The 22,350-nt window shown below is 42.0% G+C and overlaps 1 pseudogene; it reads left to right on the forward strand.

The window, feature by feature from the left end:
* Window positions 1-18,133, forward strand: part of LOC117439793 (rho-associated protein kinase 2-like) — a 30,428-nt pseudogene extending 12,295 nt beyond the window's left edge.
* Window positions 18,134-22,350: the final 4,217 nt, after the last annotated feature.

The following is a 22,350-nucleotide window of genomic DNA, read 5'->3' on the forward strand; positions in this document are numbered from 1 at the left end:
TTAAATAAACAGTGTTAGAATTGTGTTAGCTAAAACTGACAAAAATCACCTAGCACAACACGTTGCACAACCCTTCGTTAGTACATGGTGTCATTAGACAGCTGGGCACTGTAGCTTTTAACACGTGTAAAACAACAATATGCAGTGTCCATTTTAATGAAGAGAAATGAAACCAGTGTAATGGTGTGGCTCTAAGTCAAGATGTGGTGAAACAATCAACTCTAGTTTGTAGGATTGATTCATGGTTGTGTTTGTTTGTTTCCAATAGATTTGTTGACAAAACCCCCAAAATATAATATTGCCAGAAAAATACTTTAAAATAAAACTAATACTAATCAGTTTGCGTAAAACCATATCAGCAACTTCAGTCCGGCTAGTGCTGATCCCAGCAACCATAGTGCCATTTTGACATGTGTCATCAAATATTATTATTAAAACGTGAGTGTGACGGTCATGTACCACTTCCTGTTTACATTAGTAGCCCCGCCCCCGAGTGGACTCAAACACAGGCCCATTCTGCTTCAATACAGAGCGTCCTTTCATTTTTCCTCACTCAGTGTATTTACCTTCTCACTCACCATTCTCTCACCACAGACAGAATCTCGCATGTGTGAGGCTGCCCAGCCACACACACACACACACACACACACACACACACACACACACACACACACACACACACACACACACACACACACACACACACACACACACACACACACACACACACACACACACACACACACACACACACACACACACACACACACACACACACACACACACACACAGCTTGAACACTGACCGATACATTCATTCACCACTTAACCAACATACTCTGTCACTGTCCTGCTGAGTCACTCCTGTAAGCCCACCTCCTTCCCTTCTTTTCCCATGTGTTTTTCATCACTCCTCATGTGTAATTCTCTCTCTTCTACCTTCTCTTGGTGCCACTTTCTGTTTCTCCATCCTTGTCCTTCTCTGGCGTAGCTTTTCTCCTAAACACTCATGCACTTTTCTGGGCATGAGACATGGCCTGTTTTTTTTGCGGAGGTTTAAAAGCATTCTCCCTCCCCGCCCCTGCCCTCTCTTCCTCTTGGCTGGGTCTGGAATGTCCCACACGTGGCAAGCCCAAACTGCCGCACCCCTCCGGCCCTGTACCCAGCTCTGGAAGAGGGAGGAAAGGGGGGTGAGAAAGAGAGACTAAAAGTGTTTGTAGACTTTTACAGAGAGAGAGAGAGAGGAGAAGGAGGGAAGTCAGCACTAGCAGTCAGTGTTTGAGTCAGTGAGAGTTGTTGATGTTGGCTCCTGTGCTCTGATCCTGCTGTCTTCACTCCTCTCCTCTTGGATCTACATTGTCTTGGCTTGGAGGAGGTTCCAGTGCCCACCAGCGGTCATACAGCAGTCCATACTGGTCAGTGTAGTCAGCGCCTAGTGGTCACTCTGCTTGCCTGTGTTTTCAGGATGACATGTTGATGGTGACGGTGGGTGGAGTGGACGAGAGGGGTGTGTTTTGTCTTCAGTCTCTGCTCACACTCCTGTCCTGTTGTTGTGTGCAGGGAGGTTCGTCTGGGTCGCACCGGAGTGGATGAGATAAAGTGCCACCCTTTCTTCAAGAACGACCAGTGGACCTTTGACAACATCCGAGAGAGTAAGTGTGTGCAAGTTTAGAATATTATGTTTTTTTTGTATTCCCTACAATGCAGGTGCAGACTTTTCCATTTCTGGAAATGTACTTCCTTTTCCACCATTCATGGCCATTCCTCTATTGCTTTCTATTTTTGGTTGTTCTTCTTATCATCTCTCGCCCATTCCTCTGCAGATATGCGTCTTTTCAGCCTGAGTTCATAGTTTATTTCCATCTCCTCAGCCATTAGGGCCTGCATATAGGGTCTACATGCTCTCCATACCTTCATCTTTTAATGATGTTGCTGAATGCTGTGCAGAGCAGCAGAAAACATGATGCACAAAACCTACAGGATAACCAGCTTCATACACTTCAGAAGAATAGCTAAGAGACAGGTGAGAGAATATCAAACGAAGCTGATTTTATTATCATTATTATTATTATTATTCTAGTACCCATATTAGCATACGCAGTGATAAAACTGAGATGCTCAATTAAAAGTCTCAAACAATGGAAAATACAGTCAATTCATTTATTTTAGTTTTTTAAAAAAGAAAAACAAAGAACGCTGAAAGACATTGACCAATCTGCGTCAACAAACAAATCACCTTAATCATTAATTATGACATCCATTGGTGGTTATGTTATGAAGCTCAAACCTTACTGTATTCTTTTAAATATTGAAGCTCATTTCCCCTTATGTAGTTGTATCAGAGTCAACATCACTGAAGAAGGAAGGAAGGAAATAAGGAAAGGGATATATATATATATTGGGAATATGACCAGGATCCCTGTGTATGTATATAATCACATACAGGCTCTTTCTCTTGTGCTTCACCTGGCTTTGATTAAGACAACAGACACAACTCCTGACTGAACTCCAGACTGGCTGGCACTGTGTAACACAAAACCACCGCTGTGCCACTGTCCAGTCTCACACACACACACACACACACACACACACACACACACACACACACACACACACACACCACACACACACACACACACACACACACACACACACACACACACACACACACACACACACTCCTGCTCCCAGTCTGGCATCCCGCAGAGCTGCACTTGCCTCCTCACCCCGTGTGTTAGTAATTTCTTTACTCCCTGCTGAGTGTGGCCATGTTTTCCATGTTTGGACTCTATTGAAGATTCCCCCAGTTGTCTTCATGTTTGTAGAGATAATTAAGCAGTGAGAGGGTGATGAAATGAAGCCGGATGGATGGATGGATGGATGGATGGATGGATGGAGGCAGCACCCCTGTAGCGGCGGGTGGGGCAGGCAGTGTGGCCTGTGTGGACTGCTTTAATGAGAGGGGAGCCCCAGTTTGGAGTATTGCTCCCGCTCTCTCACTCTCACTGTGGCCACGGCTGCCTGTCATTAGCCGCCCGCTATCAGAGAGCATTCTGGGAAGCCGTTCCACAAGGGCCTCCATGGAGCATCCCTGTGTCTCTTTCGGTCTCACCACATTTTAGCATTTATTTTGTTCTGCCTCTTCTTTTTATTTACCCCTCATTTGTTTCATTCCTGTGCTTGAGATCTCTCCCTGTACGTTCTCTCCACCATCTTTGAGTCACATTTGTCACCCTGAGGGTTAGGGTTCGGGTGACTTGACCTGACGGTAATGAGCTCTTTGCTCAGAGCCAGAATTGCACTGGTGTGAGGAATTTGATCCGTAATGGCAGCTTTTTTCTTCTCAATAAGAAACTATTTATAGGTTAAAGGACTAGCTTAGTTTTATCTGATTGGCTCTTTTGACACATTCTTGTCTGCCTGTTGTGTCGTGCAGACTTTTGTGAGGCACGCCTGCTCTCTTCTCACCGGAGCTGGCTAGGTTTGTGAATGGCACCGTGTGTGGGGCACAAAGCGAGCACTGTGTGGGAAAAGGAGTGGTGTCAGACTCACGCCAACCTGCAGAGCGCTTACGTTACTACAAGTAGAGCTATACATGGAATATTATTTACTCAGAAACACCTGAAACATGTTTAGTCTGTTCAATATGTACTGTAAATTGAAATACCCGTCTCACCAGATTTTAATCTTTAAGTTTGTGTCAAAAACATTGTTATTTTTTCTCGACCCCTCTTAACCCCTTTTGGTTTGCACCTCCTCCTCTCCCTCTTTTCTCCATGACTCTCTCTCTCTTTTTCTCTCTCTTTCTGTCGTCCAGCTGTGGCTCCAGTTGTGCCTGAGCTGAGCGGCGACATCGACACCAGCAACTTTGACGAAGTAGAGGTTGATAAAAAGGATGTCGAGACCTTTCCTCCACCCAAAGCCTTTGTGGGCAACCAGCTGCCATTCATCGGCTTTACTTACTTCAAAGAGGACCAGTAAGTGTTCAATTCTGACAAAGTATTTCAGGTTGTCGCTGTTGTTGTGCCTGGAAATTGTGTCTGGATTGTTGATATTTTTGATTGTACACTTTGGTAATTTAACTAAATCAAAATGTAGCTCTTTTTGTGTGGGAACTTTATGTACTAGTCTCAGAAAGCAGGTTTAAGGACAGCGCTGTGCCTGTAATGCAAGAGGGAGAAAAGACAGCTTCACACCCTTACCTTTTAATACAGCCTTACAGCAGTCAGACACTGTATGCCTGTTCCTGCTCCACACTGCTGCCTTGTTCTGACAGCCCCTTTTTAAATACCTTTGCTTATGATGGAGTTTTTTAACCACTGCTCTCTTTTGGTTGCAGAAGTAGTCAAAAAAACGTAGCAGATTTATGATCCTATTGTGCTTTTTTTTGTAAGACTTTATTCATACAGCATTCAACTGATTGTGTGCAAGCAATTTATTCTTTTACATGAATCTGACAAAATGGAGACGAGGGCAAACGATGACATTGAAGTCAGTAAATGACCATCAATCAAATGTATACGGCCGCTGGTAAAGATTACGAATACATTCTTGATAATACATGAATGATGAGCAAGCAATACAAAAAAGGCTTACGGTCAGCATTTCTTGGATGTAAGAAACATTTCTGTTGGCTGTATGTATGCGTCCATTTCCATTTTTAGAATTATGAACACAGGCTAAATCTGTTGAAGCACAAATTGTCTTATAAAGATTGTGCCAAACAAATGGCTTTACTTTGTCATTATGAAGCCATGTGGCAGAGTCATGTAATGGTTCCCAGGGAGAGAGATAGTTGCCCACCATGACTAGTCCACCACCATGTTGGTAAACAGTTGGCAGACACTGTGGGTTTCTCCAAAGGTAAACTAATCCAGATGAGGAAGTTCTAATATCCTCAGTCCTTCCTGCTTGTTCTTCACAGCACCACAGTGTTTTGCTTAAGGCATGAATATAATAATGCAATACATTTGGCGAGAATATTGAGTTTCCAATGAGAGCCCAGTTGGCATAATGGTTCTGGTTTGGATCACATGCGTCACTTGGTTGTAGAAATGTGGACATGTGGGTAGTCTTGGATGCTGGTGGGGCTGGAAAGGCTCCACAAGTGATCTCAGCTGAAGACATTAACAGTTCTCCACTTCCTTCTTTATCTGTCAGGCTGCTGAAGGTAAATAATAACTGCTCTGTGGAGGATTCAGAGGAAAACTCTGAGGTAAAGGATCATTGCTCGGACAGTAAGAAAGAGGTGGGCTTCTTGTCTTAATATTATGGTAAAAGAGGACAAAAACAAACATGGAAATTACTCTTATCTAATACCATTTTTATTTTCTATCTGTCTGAGCAGCTGCTGAAAAAGCTTCATGAGCTGGAGGAGCAGGTCTACCATGAGATGCAGGCCAAAGATGAGCTGGAGCACAAGTGCAAGTAAGACCGGACAAATAACAATACTGACCCCTTTTTATTATGTAATACTTATTCCGAACTTATAAACTTGTTAATACAAGATGAAATAATTTGCAAATGTTTCAAACCTTTTGCACTTAGTGGATATGATATTTATAAATAATGACATAATCATCTAATTCAAACCAACATTTTAAAGTTTGTGCAGGTATAATTAAAGTGATCAATTCCAAATGCACATTTTATTATATAGTATAATTACTCAATTTGATTTCATGTTGTGTGCTATCCAGTGTTGAAAGCAGAACATGTTCTTGAATGCTTAGTGACATCCCACAGAGATAGAGATTTGAGACTTTCTCATAATGGACAATGTTGACAGAAACAGAAAATAAAATCACTTTTAACCATAATTAAACAAATAGTACCATTGTTATAGTACACTTTATTCAATGATTTGTGGGAAGAAGTCTGTAATAAAACTGTTATTTCTTTCCCAGAAATGCCAACAACCGTTTAGACAAGCTTGTGGAAGAGTTAGACAAGGAGGTAAGGATGGATTGATCCTATTTAATCCATATACATGTGATAAAGTAGGTACTTAATTCCACTGACACTCTGTGATTTCCCCCATTAGATGAGTAGCAGGCAGAAAGTGGAGGCCTCGCTGAGGCAGCTTGAGCGAGAGCAAGCGCTGCTGCAGCACCAGAGCGCTGAAAACCTACGCAAGGTGGATATGGAAGCGGACAGGAAACGCATCCTGGAGAACGAATGTGAGCGCCTGGGGAATATTAAATCTGAACATTGAGGCATGAAACTCCCCAAAAGGATTAATAAATGCATTTCTTATTCTTAAATGCAATGGTATTTTATCATACGCAGAACATATTGCTGTCAGAATCCATGTAGGTCTTAATTTGTTCTAATTTTCATATATTTCACTTGCAAAATAGGTCTCACATAGCAGTCTGACTCCTGCAGTTGATCATTAAACATTTTAATTAACCACAAGGATATATGGGAGCTCCACATACCAGTGTTCCTTTCACAGTATATATGGTTTTATGTGCTGGCTATTAGTCGGTGGTGTATTCCGTATCTTCTGAATGTGTTATATCACATACTGCATTAACTCTTATGTGTCGGTATCTTCAGTGAACCTTCTGAGGGACCAGCTCGAGGATCTTAGGAAGAAGAACCAGAATTCCCAGATCTTCAATGAGAAGAACATCGAGCTGCAGAGACAAGTGAGACAAGAGCCTTTAACTCCAGCTAACTGTTTTAAATTGCTTCACTGTAGGATACATATTAATGTAAATCAAATATTCTAATGTTATAATCCGTGTTAAAGCAAGAAACGGTTTGCTTTATTCCTCTGCTTTTCCCTCATTTAAATCCCTTTACATTTTGCTGCTACGCTGACCCAGTTTAGCCTGCAGGGAAACGTTTCATCCTTCCTGTTTCTGGTCTGTAGCTCGAGGAGGCCAACACCGTGCTGCTGGCTGAGCAGGAGGCGGCAGCGCGGCTGAAGAAGAGTCAGGCAGAGGCGCAGAAACAGGCTCAGTGCCTGGAGCTCAGCCTCAGGGAGATGCAGGAAAAGTGCAGCCAGCTCGAAAACAGCAAGCAGGAGCTGGAGAAGCAGCTGAGGGGGCTGCAGGCCGAGCTGGAGGAGGAGAGGAGGGGCCGCAGCATCGGAACCGAAACTATTACTGACCTGCAGGGTGAGACTTGGCTTTTAAACTTCACCTAGGCTTTAAGCTAACTACTAAACATTAAAATGTATCTGTCTTTTGTTGCTACATTGACTGCTTTGTAATAAAAGTAACATTGTCTAAGTTAAATAGTGCATTGGAACTAGGACTGCCCAAAGTGGGGCCCATGGTCCAAAGTTGGCACACAGGTGGTTTGCTCTTTCCTGTAGTGAGTTATCTAGGTTTGTGTGCATGCCTCAAAGGCTTATATCACACACCCCCATTCCTTCATTGGACTACTTGTTTACTTCTTTTACATTATGATATCACTATGTAACACCTGCGGTTCTATTGGCTCGCACTCCAATACATTGTATGGGTAAAGCTTAGGGTCGGGACATCCCAAGGCGGTTGACCAATCACAACAGAGCAGGACAGCTAACCAATCAGAGCAAACTGAGCTCTGGTTTCAGACAGAAGGTGAAAAATCTAAAATAGGGGCCATTTCTGAATATTTTTCAAATGTGTCGGGTTGCCAAATGATCTTGATATTTTTCATGATCTGAGCTTGGGGGGGGTAAAGGAAGTCAAAGGCATGAGGAAGACAGTGGCACAGAGACACATATATTACAATTAACTTTGGATCTAGGAAACATAGCATCCATTTTTATTTGAACAAAGCAATAGAGTACAATAGTTATGTGCTTTTTGGCCTGTGGCCCGCTATTAAGCTCCAGTTTTGGACCCCCCCCCCTGACACCTACACAAGGTCGGCCCACAGTCTTTATTTAGATGAGCCAATCAAAAACACTGTTGAAATGTGGTTACATTTGTCTTTAATAGTCATCCCCGAAGCATGCAGCCAGATTACTTCCAAAATCTAATATGCATTGATTAAAATGTTATAATGTTAGTCAGAAAGGTTCATTCACTGCGATAACTGCAGGTAATCAAACTGTGATCTTCATTCAGTAAACATTACTCAACTTGGAGCTGGAGGCTTGGTATTAGATGTGAATCATTTTTGGACCGGGCCTTGGGAAATATCAGATCATAGGTGGAAACATCTATTCAAACGGCCGAGAGTGGAGCAAGAGGCTGTGAAAGCCAAACACGGAGCAGAGCCAGCACCTCTTGTGAGACGATGTTTGGAAACGTGCACGTGCACACGTACAGAGAGTCCAGTCGATGAGGTTAGAGGGGACACAGTCAAACAAAAGTGTTGCCTGTTTGCTGCGATGCCTCATGCTTTTTTCCTAGTAACACTCTCCATGTGGGTGGAGTTAGTTGAAGGAAAATAAACATTAAGAGTTTTTGTTTTTCACACTTTGGAGGCTGAACCTGTGCTGGAGTATATCATATCTTACCTAGAATCACTTTAGTTTGAAACTGAGCAGTTCAGGTGCGTTTTCTTGTAGTGTTAACTCTCACTGGAATACATTTATTCCTTATTTAATTTCCTTATGTCAATCAACCTCAGGACGCATCTCTGGCCTTGAAGAGGAAGTAAAAGAGGTGAAGTCCTCTGTTTCTAAGGTCCAGACTGAAAAGAAGCAGCTACACGACAAGCTCAACGATCTTGAGAAGGTTGGTTGTTATTTCTTATTTCTAAATTCCAATTCCAGAATGGAGAATTAAGGTTAGTCAAGTAAATGTTCTCCTTTCGATCTTCATTTTGACGTTTCTAGATAGCATTGACATTGTTATCCAACAACAAAAGTGCACCATTGCCTGTTCCCATGCCAGTTATTACAGCACAAATAAATCCTATGTATCGATAGCCATTAAAAGACTGTATAATAACCCATTTGAATCCATAGGAGAAGAGCAACCAAGAGATCGACCTGACGTTCAATCTGAAGTCGCTCCAGCAGAGTTTGGAGCAGGAGGAGGCCGAACACAAAGCCACCAAATCCAAGCTCGCAGATAAAGACAACATCTACGAGTCCATCGATGAGGCAAAGTCTGAGGCCTTAAAAGGTGAGCTAGTAGGAGGGGAAATAAGTGAAAGATGAGCATCAGCATGTGTTCAGGAGATCAAATTGTGTTTTACTTATCGTATGATGGACGAAAAGTGGCTGTAAAAGAAACAATACATCACATATAAAAGATTAATGAGTGAGTGATTAAGTAGACATTGAGACACTGCCTTTCCTAACAGAAACTAAAACATCCTGGCTTTCCAATACAATACACTGCCCTCTGATTGTCCTCCTGAACATTTATTTGGTGCTCCAAGCTGTTTTAAACAAAGACAACAACAAATTGTTTTGTCAATACCGTGGTATTGAGTGCAGGGTGGATTATCCCCTGATGGATTTCATGGTTGTTTTGTTTCAGAGATGGAGTGCACTCTGCAGGAGGAGAGGAGCCTGAAGCTGCAGGTGGAGGCGAAGCTGCTGCAACAAGAGAAGGCCCACTCCATGCTGGACTGCGACTACAAGCAGGCGCAGCAGAAACTCAACGAGATGCAGGCGCAGAAGGATAAACTTTCTCAAGAAGTTAGTCCCAGTATTAATGAATTAATCACTTTATAGAAGGTAAAACATTTTTATTTTTTTTATATATTTATTGAATTTCCACAGGGAAACACAAGCAAGATAAGAAGGAGCATGATACCAATATGTACCCCCTATTTTCCACTTATCCCAAACACTGAACACATTCTCCACACATGCAATACAATAATAAAAAGTATAAATAAATAAATGACGTCAAAGAGAAAAGAGAAAAAAAATTATAATAAAAAAGTAAATAAATACCAAAAGTAAATAAGTTATATAAAGAAACGTTCAGAGACAGCACACCAGTAGAAGGAATATACAGATGGGTACACAGAGGGGGATAAGACACAACAGTTACATAAAGGCTTGTTGCACATTGTAACTATATGGAAATAAGCCTTGAAATCTCCGTCCATGATATTATAGTCCAGAAAAAAGTTCCATATGTGAACAAAGTTAAAGGGTTTGCGTAAAACCATTTTTGAATACTTAATTTCAGAATTCTTATACAAAAACACGTTACTTTGTGGATAGTTGCAGCTTTCCCTAGCACATTTCTCCAAGTCCATTCAGATTATTGAACTAACTAGTACATTTGTACTCTTTTGCAATGGGCATTTATCCTTATTTTGAAACTTTTTTTAGACTAAGAATTTCATTATTACACAACTAATATAAACATTACTTGGAGCATCTGTTCTCCACATTTATCACATAACTGTCATTTAGTGCCAAAACTGAAAATGCTTGTGTGTGCGTGTGCGTGCAGGTGAAGAGTCTGAGCCTGCGTCTGGAGGAGGAGATCCACAAGCGTAGCATGACCCAGAGCGATCTGAAGATGCAGAACCAGCAGGTGTCGGTGCTCAGCTCCTCCGAAAAACAGCTCAAACAGGAGCTCAACCACCTGCTGGAAATGAAGCAAATCATGGAGAAACAGATCCAGGAGCTACGCAGGTCAAACACGCAAACTGAGCATAATGCACATTGAACACACACACACACACACACACACACACACACACACACACACACACACACACACACACACACACACACACACACACACACACACACACACACACACACACCACACACACACCACACACACACACACACACACACACACACACACACACACACACACACACACACACACACACCACACAGACCAGAGCAGCTCAATGTGGTTTGTTGATAAATTGCTTTGTGAGAATCTTTTTCATCGTATCTGGTTTGAGGCAATGTTTTTGGCTCTGGTGGATAGTGACTGACAGACTGTTGGTCCTCTTCCAGGGAGAGGCAGGAGGCCGGCGGCCAGCTGAAGGAGCTGAAGGACCAACTGGAGAGTGAGCAGTATTTCACAGTAAGTCTCACCATCAATTTGTCTTTTGTGCACATTTTCTACACAGATATACTGCCAGAACTGCAAAACAAGTCTCAATCGATCATCAATAGGGGACTTGAATAGAAAGATATGCGACTTCATCCCAATAGGTCATGAGAAATACATTTAATCTCCAACTGTTTTCCCTCCGAAGACTCTTTACAAGACGCAGATTCGTGAGCTGAAGGACGAGTGTTCTGAGAGGAGTAAACTGTACAAAGAGGCGCAGCTACAACTGGGACAATATCAGGACGAGAGGTAAGCAGTCACACTGTAACACTGTTTTCTATTATGGTCTACCAGCATACAATTGTACATTTATATGGGTTTAGTTTGTGAATATCCAAACGCCCTACACACATTTATTCTAAGGGGAGACGATAAAGGCTCATCTTATCTTTTCCAAATATCAACTAAAACTAAGATTAAACATACAAACTAAAATACATATTTAATCCAAGCTAAAACATGCACATGCAAAAACAAACAATATGTTAATGTAAAGCAAAGTATAAGTATGTAAAGTTGTAAAAGGAATTAATGCATGATAAAAATAAAACTCAATTATTTAGGTTTAAGAGGTGAATGTTAGTGATAGCAACGCATCCATAGGACAACAATACCAAGATAAGATGGATCTGTTTTTTAAATAATGTACCACACTTTCCAGATTAGTGTTATTTGCCCTCTGAATTAATCTCACAGCCAAAATGGGGGAGTTGAACCTTTAGCAGAATGAGTGAATCAGATTAGCAGCCCCCGATGCCCTGCAGCCAAAGATAACTGTGGACAAGAAGTTAAAAATATGATCCAGTGTAGCGCTCGCTTGGCAAATCGTGCTTTGACAAAAGGTCATTCAAAGAATAATGTTTGTCCAAACTATAGGCAGCCTGCTTCTGACTGTGATAATAACAGCTTCATAATATGGCAATAACATTTCGTCCCACTCTTTCCTCCACAGGAGCTCCATGTCAGCACAGCTGGAGTCCAGTCTGACAAAGGCGGACTCAGAGCAGCTGGCTCGCTCCTTCGCTGAGGAGCAGTACTCGGATCTGGAGAAGGAGAAAGATCATGAAGGAGCTGGAGATCAAAGATATGATGGCGAGAAACCAAACTGGACCTCGGAGACAAGGAGGCCACAATCAGCTCGGTAAGATCAATACATGTTTTTGTTAGATCCAGAGCGTTTTAAACACTTTCAAATACTTTTTTTGTTTTATTATAAGATTCCAGCTAATGATCCTGTACTAGACATTTATTTAACAAACCTATATTGTTGATATATATAAATGGCACATTTCTGACATCCTTGGCATGTTTGCACTACAAACTGCTGTTACTGGTGTAACAGAAACTCCAAGGGTGACATGAATAAGATCAGAGTTTTACTAACTGGGAGGCAGGCTCCCCGGGGGGCTCCAAACTCCTTCAGAAGAAGTTCAGTGAGTAGAAATGGAAAAATACAACACAAGTTATCGAATGAAGATCACATAGAATAGCTTATTATGTGTGATTTACACTGAACAAAAATATAAACGCAACACTTTTGTTTTTGCTCCCATTTTTCATGAGATGAACTCAAAGATCTAAAACATTTTCTATAAACACAAAATAACCATTTCTCTCAAATATTGTTCACAAATCTGAAAAAATCTGTGATAGTGAGTACCTCACAGGTGTGGCATATCAAGATGCTGATTAGACAGCATGATTATTGCACAGGTGTGCCTTAGGCTGGCCACAATAAAAGGCCACTCTGAAACGTGCAGTTTCATCACACAGCACAATGCCACAGATGTCGCAAGTTTTGAGGGAGCGTGCAATTGGCATGCTGACAGCAGGAATGTCCACCAGAGCTGTTGCCCGTGAATTGAATGTTCATTTCTCTACCATAAGCCGTCTCCAAAGGCGTTTCAGAGAATTTGGCAGCACATCCAACCGGCCTCACAACCGCAGACCACGTGTAACCACACCAGCCCAGGACCTCCACATCCAGCATGTTCACCTCCAAGATCGTCTGAGACCAGCCACTCGGACAGCTGCTGCAACAATCGGTTTGCATACCAAAGAATGTCTGCACAAACTGTCAGAAACCGTCTCAGGGAAGCTCATCTGCATGCTCGTCGTCCTCATCGGGGTCTCGACCTGACTCCGGTTCGTCGTCGTAACCGACTTGAGTGGGCAAATGCTCACATTCGATGGTGTCTGGCACGTTGGAGAGGTGTTCTCTTCACGGATGAATCCCGTGTTTCCACTGTTCAGGGCAGATGGGCAGCGTGTGTGGCGTCGTGTGGGTGAGCGGTTTTCTGATGTCAATGTTGTGAATCGAGTGGCCCATGGTGGTGGTGGGGTTATGGTATGGCAAGCGTATGTTATGGACGACGAACACAGGTGCATTTTATTGATGGCATTGTGCACAGAGATACCGTGACGAGATCCTGAGGCCCATTGTTGTGCCATTCATCCACGACCATCACCTCATGTTGCAGCATGATAATGCCACGGCCCCATGTTGCAAGGATCTGTACACAATTCTGGAGGCTGAAAACATCCCAGTTCTTGCATGGCCAGCATACTCACCGGACATGTCACCCATTGAGCATGTTTGGGATGCTCTGGATCGGCGTATACGGCAGTGTGTTCCAGTTCCTGCCAATATCCAGCAACTTGGCACAGCCATTGAAGAGGAGTGGACCAACATTCCACAGGCCACAATCAACAACCTGATCAACTCTATGCGAAGGAGATGTGTTGCACTGCGTGAGGCAAATGGTGGTCACACCAGATACTGACTGGTTTTCGGGACCCCCCCAGACCCCCCCAATAAAGCAAAACTGCACATTTCAGAGTGGCCTTTTATTGTGGCCAGCCTAAGGCACACCTGTGCAATAATCATGCTGTCTCATCAGCATCTTGATATGCCACACCTGTGAGGTGGGATGGATTATCTCGGCAAAGGAGAAGTGCTCACTATCACAGATTCTTTCAGAATTTGTGAACAACATTTGAGAGAAATGGTTATTTTGTGTTTATAGAAAATGTTTTAGATCTTTGAGTTCATCTCATGAAAAATGGGAGCAAAAACAAAAGTGTTGCCTTTATATTTTTGTTTCAGAGTAGTTAAAGGAGACAGTTCAGAGGTACATAAGTGAGTTTTTCTAACTTTCCCAGACTCAAAATCGAATAATGCCTCAAGACAGACATTCTTTATGTATTGATGTAGTCATAAAATATGACAAAACGGCAATATTAGTCTATCTTGGCTGAATTGTTGAGTGTCTGATGTGATCAATAAACTAAATGAGCTCACAGGCATCCAGAAATACAGTCAAAATGTCAGGACAACTAAGAGAGGGTGAGGGGGCGTCATTTTCAGACCTTTGGCCTTGGAGTTACCCACTTGTTTAAATAAGCTGATTATCAATAAGGTGAACTGTCTCTAGCTAGTGGCCCTGATGTCAAATCAACCCTGGACGGATGGATTAGATTCGAACATTGACAACCACAAGAGTTGACATGATACAGTAAAACAAAAAATGGTATTGTTTTTAAATGTTGCTATATCAATTAATTTATCTTGTTTGCCCCCCTGTCACCCCCTGCAGCTGGAAGAGTCCAATCGCACTCTGACGGTGGATGTTGCCAACCTGGCCAGCGAGAAAGAGGAGCCTCAACAACCAGCTGAAAGACATGCAGCAACGTGAGTTAATGAGAACCACATATAGAGAACACATTTACAGGAATGACATTTCCCTCAGTCCTGGAAAACGTGTTCAAAATCTGTCTTACCTATCCAGATGATTTATGGTGATAGGGTTGTTTAAAATATCATGAAATAAGTCATTCATCTATTCAATCAAGAATCCTCTGTAGAACTGCAGTATATTGGTCTTCAAAGTTGCAGTATCATTTATTGATATCTTATCTAAAAGTTATGTTAAGTGAGTAAAGTATATAAGCCCGGATTTAATATTCTTCTCTGCTGTGTATACAGAGCTCCAGAAAGCAATGGAGGAGGAGAAGCAGATGAACTCGCACAAACTGTCCTTTGAAAAGCTGCTGCAGAATGAAAGGACGCTCAAAATTCAGGTGTGTGTCTGGGTGCCTACGCAGGTCTGGAAAGCCTGGGATATTTTCTATACATTTCTACTTTCACTGTCAGACTTTTTACAACTGTTATGTCACATCAATTGTTGTTAATAATACTGTTCAGCTGCAGGGCTAGTGTTGAACTCTGGGCAAAATCACTGAGATCTGAAACTAGTTTTAAAAAGTTATCTCTCAGCCAGGATATCCCTGCAGGCTGCCCTGAGTATATACTGAATTCATATTAATCACATATGGATCCCTGAGAAGCTGCTGTGTTTTTTGCTCCCAGGCTATCAACAAGCTGACCGAGGTGATGAACAGGAGGGAGTCGAGGCGAGGAGGCCAGCGCACGATCGACACTGAGGTGCACAGGAAGGAGAAACTGAACAGGAAGCTGCAGCAGGAGCTGAGGACGGAGAAGGAGAAGCTCAACAGCACCATCATCAAGTACCAGAGAGAGATGACAGATATGCAGGCGGTCAGTATGCGACGCGACACTCCAGCACAGCGACAAATCGCATGAATATATATACTAAGGCTGCACAATTAACCAACATTGGGCTGCCTACAAATAGACTTAACAAAACATATGTTTGGTACAGATTCTCTAAAAAAATGTTTTTCAATGATAATGAGATTAATGTGGCAATTAAAAAAAGAAAGATTCAACGTTTTATTGTCATATGCACATAAGCTACAGTGTAGAAATGGCAATGAAATTATTCCGACCTGAGCTCCTCCAACAATGCAACATATATAAAAAAAAATAAAAATCTATATACATGTAATAGAATATGATATGTACAAGAACAGAATATGGAATTAAATAATGTACATTAAGACAAAAAGGATCTATCCTAGTCGCAATATCGGTCAATAAAATCACAATTACTTATTTTTTCCAAATTGTCCAGCCCTAATATATATATACATTAATGTGTATTATAACAGCAAACAATAGGGAATACAATGAACTCCAATTAAACAATGGTTTGTGTTTCTCAGCTGATAGCAGAAGAGAACCAGGTGCGTCTGGAGCTTCAGATGACGTTGGACAGCAAAGACAGCGACATCGAGCAGCTCCGGTGTCAGATCACTTCCCTCAGCATTCACTCTCTGGACACCACCAGCATCAGCAGTGGCAACGACCTGGACATGGGTGACGGATACCCAGGTAGACAAAGGACACTTTACGCTCATCCTTCTTTAATTTGGCCTAGTCAAATTCTCAAAGCCTGCATGCACTTCCTTCCTTCCTCTTCCTGCAGTCTCTCTTCCTGAGTTCTCACTGTTTCCTTTGTTTTCACTTTGAGTCTCTTCCAGGCCCAATTGTTTTCTGACCTTTTCCTCTTTATGCTTTTTCCTTGTTCCCCGTCCTCACTTCACCTCAAATTCTCCCTTCCTGGTCCGGCACAGTGCGCATTCTCACTCACAAACCTCAGAATCAATGTCCTTCACCTACCAGCGCACACACAAATCTGTCTGCATCGACACCCGGCCAAACCTTCGCTCTGCTCACAATCTCTTCGACTCTGACTCTGACTCTGAGGATGAGGAAGAATACGGCAGGAGGGCGGAGCAGGGCCCCCGTCCCCTGGCCCTCACCTACGAACAGCCCCTGAGGCTGAACCTGCAGGTGACGCTGCATGGCAGTTCAAACCTGGGATGGGGATGCAATAACACTTTTAAATCGACCTAATATCATTATCTATCCATTAAAATGTCCATGTTTTCAAATTGGATGTTAATAAAGATTTAAATTGAGAAAGAAATACTGCAACCTCAACCCTGGTTCAACCTTGCAAAGGTTCTAATTCCCTTTACTCTTTTGACTTGTCACTGTCTCTGCTGTGCTTTAATCCTTTGTAATGCTCACTGCACACGTACATTAAATACTCACAGCGTGATGCTGGTCCCTTTTGGTCTAATTTATTCCTCTGAAAAAAATGGAAGTTGGTGAAGTGTGTTGAGAAAAGTAAAAAAAACCTGCTCATTTTAGTTTGTTTTTCCTCACCAGACACCTGCCCACGTTGTGTGCTGGAGAATTTGGTTTTTTTAATTAGAGATTTTATATTCCTTGGAGCTTTCTGCCACTTGCCCTTACGTTTTAGCGAGGAATCATTCCTTCTTGGCAGTGATGAGGGTCTGTTTGAAGGAAATGCCACCATTTCAAAATGTCAAGGTGTTTTTTTTGAAAGTGGTTCACATGATTAAAGGCTGTTCTCTTTGTGTTAACATCTTCCTGTTTTGTTCTCCTCGAACTAGACTCCAGGTTGCAGGGCTGGATTTCCCTTCCTACCAAGAACACAAAGCGTTTTGGCTGGGACAAAAAAGTAACGTATCGTCCACCACTATATCTCATACCTACAGATTTGTTTTCCTAGTAATCACCATTTTCCATTAGAGCAATTTCCCGGTCTAACCTTTTGACCCTTGTTTTTCCTTTTCCTTCAAAGTATGTAGTTGTGAGCAGCAAGAAGATCCTGTTCTACAACAGCGAACTGGATCGAGAGCAGGCTAATCCTTTCATGACCCTGGACATCGAGTGAGTCATATAAAGCATGGTTTGAACATGTTATACTAGAATACTTGATGCTGCTACAACATTTATGTATTCCTATTGATTACACGTATTATCCTGGGTCCACATCAAGTGAATCTCTCTTCCTGCTATAGAAAACTTTTTCACGTCCGACCTGTCACTCATACGGATGTTGTACCGTGCGGATGCCAAAGAAATTCCAATGATATTCCAGGTGAAAAGCTCCGACATACCCGTCTCTTTCCTTTCCCTCTGTTCAGACTCAATATAAATCCGTTGTTCTCAATTCAACTTTCTCCTTTCCTTTCTTTCCCCAGATCCTGTATGCCAATGAAGGCGAGATTAAACGTGATCAGGAGGGTGGCAGTGGATCCGGGGACGTTTGTGGATCGCCCCTCCTTCATCCCTCACAAGGGCCATGAGTTCATCCTCACTCTCTACCACTTCCCGTCCAGCTGTGAGGTCTGCACCCGGCCCCCTGTGGAATGTTTTTAAACCCCCGCCGGCCCTCGAGTGCCGTCGCTGCCACACCAAGTGCCACAAAGATCACCTGGACAAGAAGGAGGAAGTTATTGTGCCTTGCAATGGTCAGTATGCTCAATCATATAGAAGCGTTTCTCAACATTAAAGGGGAACCTATCATGCAAAATGCAACTTTGTGATGTCTTTTATACATAAATGCGTCCCCGGTGCGTCGGGGAACTCACGCAGCATCAGAAAATAAAACCCTCTTTCTTTTCCTCCGTACCCACATCGTTTAAAACGGGGGACAACGAGCGATCCAGATTCCATCCAAACGGACGTGTCCATCCGAGGTGACGTCGGCGGACCCACAGAAAGATGCTATCAGAAACAATGCCCGACGTGCTTTGGACGTAATCTCGTCTTTGTTTGCGTTAGCCTCGCTAACACTCAGAGCTAACCTGTACTGCAGAGCACGTGTTTTTAAAAAGCAGGAAATAAAAAAGGAACTCACCTTGTGATAAACCCGCAAGAGAAAAGGCATTTGAGCTCCATACTGTTTCAGAAATAATCCTTGACGTGGTTTAAACAGGATGGTGTTTTATCACAGCAGAATTTAACTGTATCTCCGGTAGAATTCTGATCAGGCATTAGCTCCGCCTCCTCTTCTTCTTTTTTTTCAAGCTAAGGACCCAAGATCTGCGTTTCTCTAACAGGGCTTCAAAAGAGGGTTTGAGCAGTATGGAGGCATGGCTACAATGGGCGATCTGTTTGGTATTTTGAAAAAAACACTTCACAGACATGTTTTGTATGTAGGTATGGCCCTACAGTATATTTTTCAAATATAGCATGATAGGTCCACTTTAAGTGAACATCACAACCATTGTGCTTGTTTCCCGGAGATCATCTAACAAATATGTTTTTTTCTTCTGCAGTGAACTCTGACATCTCCACTGCCAAAGAGCTGCTTCTGCTGACCAGCTCTCAGGAGGAGCAGCAGCGCTGGGTCGGCCCACCTCCTCAAACGCATCCCGAGGGAAACACCCGACCATTAGTCCTCCCGCCGCAACACAAAACAACCACCCTGACCCACCGCCACACCTGTCTCCTCGAAACTCCCCGAGACCCTCACCCAAGGTTTCGCCTCGTCTGTCGGCCCATCGCGGAGCCATTAAGATCCAGCCCAGCAGACAGCAGCTGTCTTCAGGGAAGCCCAGGTGAGGACAAGGAACATTTTACTGCGTACAGATATACTTATATTAAAACTCAGTTTGTTTTCAGTGTTAACATGGCTTGAATTACTGTTTTCCCACGATATGGTCATGTTAAACTCAATATGGAAGAAATGTAGCACTTGTTATTTTCAGGTTTAATAATTCTACCATTTTTTGAAGTTCATTTTGCATTATTATAGCAGGTATGTTGGCAACAAGGGAAAAGCTATATAAAGAAAAAAGCCACCTACACAGTGAGATGTTACCCAAAAACAGTTTTTATTAGGAGTCGCTTTGTCGTTTAATTCCTGTGAAGACAAATTGGTGAAATACCGTAGCTGTACCCAATACAACCGTAAGTCATTTTTGTGATAGTAAAACTGTGATTTTATTATTATTTTCTATGTTTTGATTGTTAAATGTCAGATACCAAAACATTAAATGTCATTATAAAGTTACCATTTACAATGCATTTACATTTGGACAACTAATCTGCTAATCTCCTAATTTCCTTTTAATGTCACAAGATGCCTTTATTTATGGTGTTTTAGCATAGAGAAACATTTCTTGTGTGTACAAATATCAGGGTGAAAAGCTTTATATTTTTGCTTATTTTACAAAATATAATTGTATTTTTCTGAAAAAACTGAATCAACAATTTTAACAAAAACCCTAATCTTGTTTTCTCTTTTGATGATTCTAAATCCTGTGCACTTTAAAGGGGCCTAAATCTGTGGCTCACCAATTTGTTGCTTTAAGATTCCTGAACCATTTACATAACGATGTAGCAGCTCAAACATGGCCTCTCACAGCGTCAGTAACAACCTAATAGTAGTAGGAAACCATTTTAAGCGTTGCTAACTGCCACCATCTTGTAAAAGTTTGCTTTCTCCTCCACAACCTAACTGGCTCTCATCCCTCAGCGCTGGCCCCATGCTCCGTATCATCCTCCACTGACCTCTGACCCCATGCTCCGTATCATCCTCCACTGACCTCTGACCCCACCTTCTAACGTCTCTCATGCTGGGAGACTGTAAGTAACAGAGCTTGTCACGCCTGTCCGTCTCCATAACGATGTGCTGCCGTGTCCATTAACACTCACCCCGGTATAACAAGTACTACTCAATCAGTCGGTTAACTCCTCGCAGCTCTACACTGCCCCCTGCTGAACCGGGCATGTATTACCCTGGCAGTTTATGAAGCTCGATAGGCTTTTGACCCTTCGGTAAACCTCATACTTACTTTTCAGATTGCTTGAGTTCGGCCTCAGAGACTGGAGTTGGCCATTGGATGATGAAGATGATGATGATGATGATGATGATGATATGTTCTTCTGAATGAAGTGAAAGAGGGGGGTCAGAGGGTAACTGGACCTCTGCATGTGTTTGCCGTGTGCAGGCAGCCTTACTGGAGACAGAGACATGCTTTGTTGTGATTTCAAAATTGACAGCTGAGTGGAAACATGAACTCTATGAATGTCATCGTGGCTACAACGAAAGTAACAATTATGTCTGCACTAAGCAGACATTTTTGAGAATAATGATTTGAGGATTGGTCTGCATGTTTGAAGTCAAATATTAAAGAAATAGTTGGTAATTTGGGGAAATACACTTCACTTTCCTGCAAAAAGGTAAGTGATGGTACCAGACACATATATGTACATTCAATAAGAAGCTGCAGACAGTTAGCTTAACTTAGCATGAAGACTGTAAACAGCTAGTCTGGCCCGTCCACAGGTTACACATTTTGCCTACCAGCACTCTATCTCACTCAAGCAAAAAGTTATTTAAGAATAAATAACCAGGCTAGTTGTTCCAGTCTTTTTACTAAGCTATATGTCTGCTGGTTGTATCTTTACTTTACTACTGTGAGTGGTATCAATCTTCTCATTAAAAAAGCAATACGCATATATTACAAAATGCTTTAATATTTAACTTCTTTCAAACATGCAGACTGAAGATGAATCCGTCTGCTCTTTTTGCATTTTACTCATGCATTGTGTGGCTACTGGAAAGCTTCCTGGTTTAATATGTGTGGTTCTTGTGTGGGTGTGCCTTTGAAGTCCAGCCATTCTGTTGGTAGCATCACCAGGTGTTCACATCATTTTCTTTCTCACCCTTTTCTCTCTCTTCACAGTTACCCTGGCTCATCAAAGATGTGTATTTTCATCTTTATGGATAAACACCTGCAGTCTGGACTCAGTGCCTTCATGTGTTATTTCATCAGGACAGTAGACTGAAAAGAACCCTGCTAATCATGGACAGAAACATTCACAGAGACTGGCTGTCGTCATGAGAACTGAGGCTGCCTTTGTCATTTTAACAAGATGAAAATGAGCAGTCATATTAGAGTGAGACTACATCCAAAGAAAAGTTTTTAAAAAACGGATTAAAAGTGCTTTATTTATAACCATCATGAAAAACATTGGCGTTTTATTCTGTCAGATGCAGTGGATGACATGGATTTATGTTTGTTAGGCATGTGTGTGAACATTTGTATATAGGATCAAGAGGTCTGTGTATTGTAACACAGAAAGCGTAGCTCATAGAATATGATTATTTTTATGGATGTCAGCCAGCAGCACATTATACAGTATGCTTGCCTTATAAATGAATAAGGTTTCCATTACACAAAGTAGACTTGTATAACATACGACAGAATAATGTGAATTGAATAGAAACCATGTGTCTGTTTCTCGCCATTCATGACAATGACATTTAAATAAAGTTCTGTAACCCTAATAATGAGTAATTCATTTGTAATGTATTGTTTGAAATCCAATGTAGAGGTTTGTGAGATTTGTCTTGATATAACAAAGCATGACTATGACCCTAAATATGTAATCAGTGTATCATGTCTTGTTTGAAACCTTTCAAGGATTAAATACAAAAACTCCTCCCTGCACTATAATCACTTCAAAAGCAGCGGGTGTAAATGAAATGTGTACTGAATGAGTTTGTCTTGGGGTTTTTGACAGGAAGATTAAGGGAAAACCTTTTCCCCTGCTTCTCTGTATAGTAAGGTAGTGTCAGTGAATTCAGTTTCAGTTTTTTCATTGT

Source organism: Pseudochaenichthys georgianus, chromosome 24, assembly GCF_902827115.2.
Source record: "Pseudochaenichthys georgianus chromosome 24, fPseGeo1.2, whole genome shotgun sequence".
Classification (NCBI taxonomy): Eukaryota; Metazoa; Chordata; class Actinopteri; order Perciformes; family Channichthyidae; genus Pseudochaenichthys; species Pseudochaenichthys georgianus.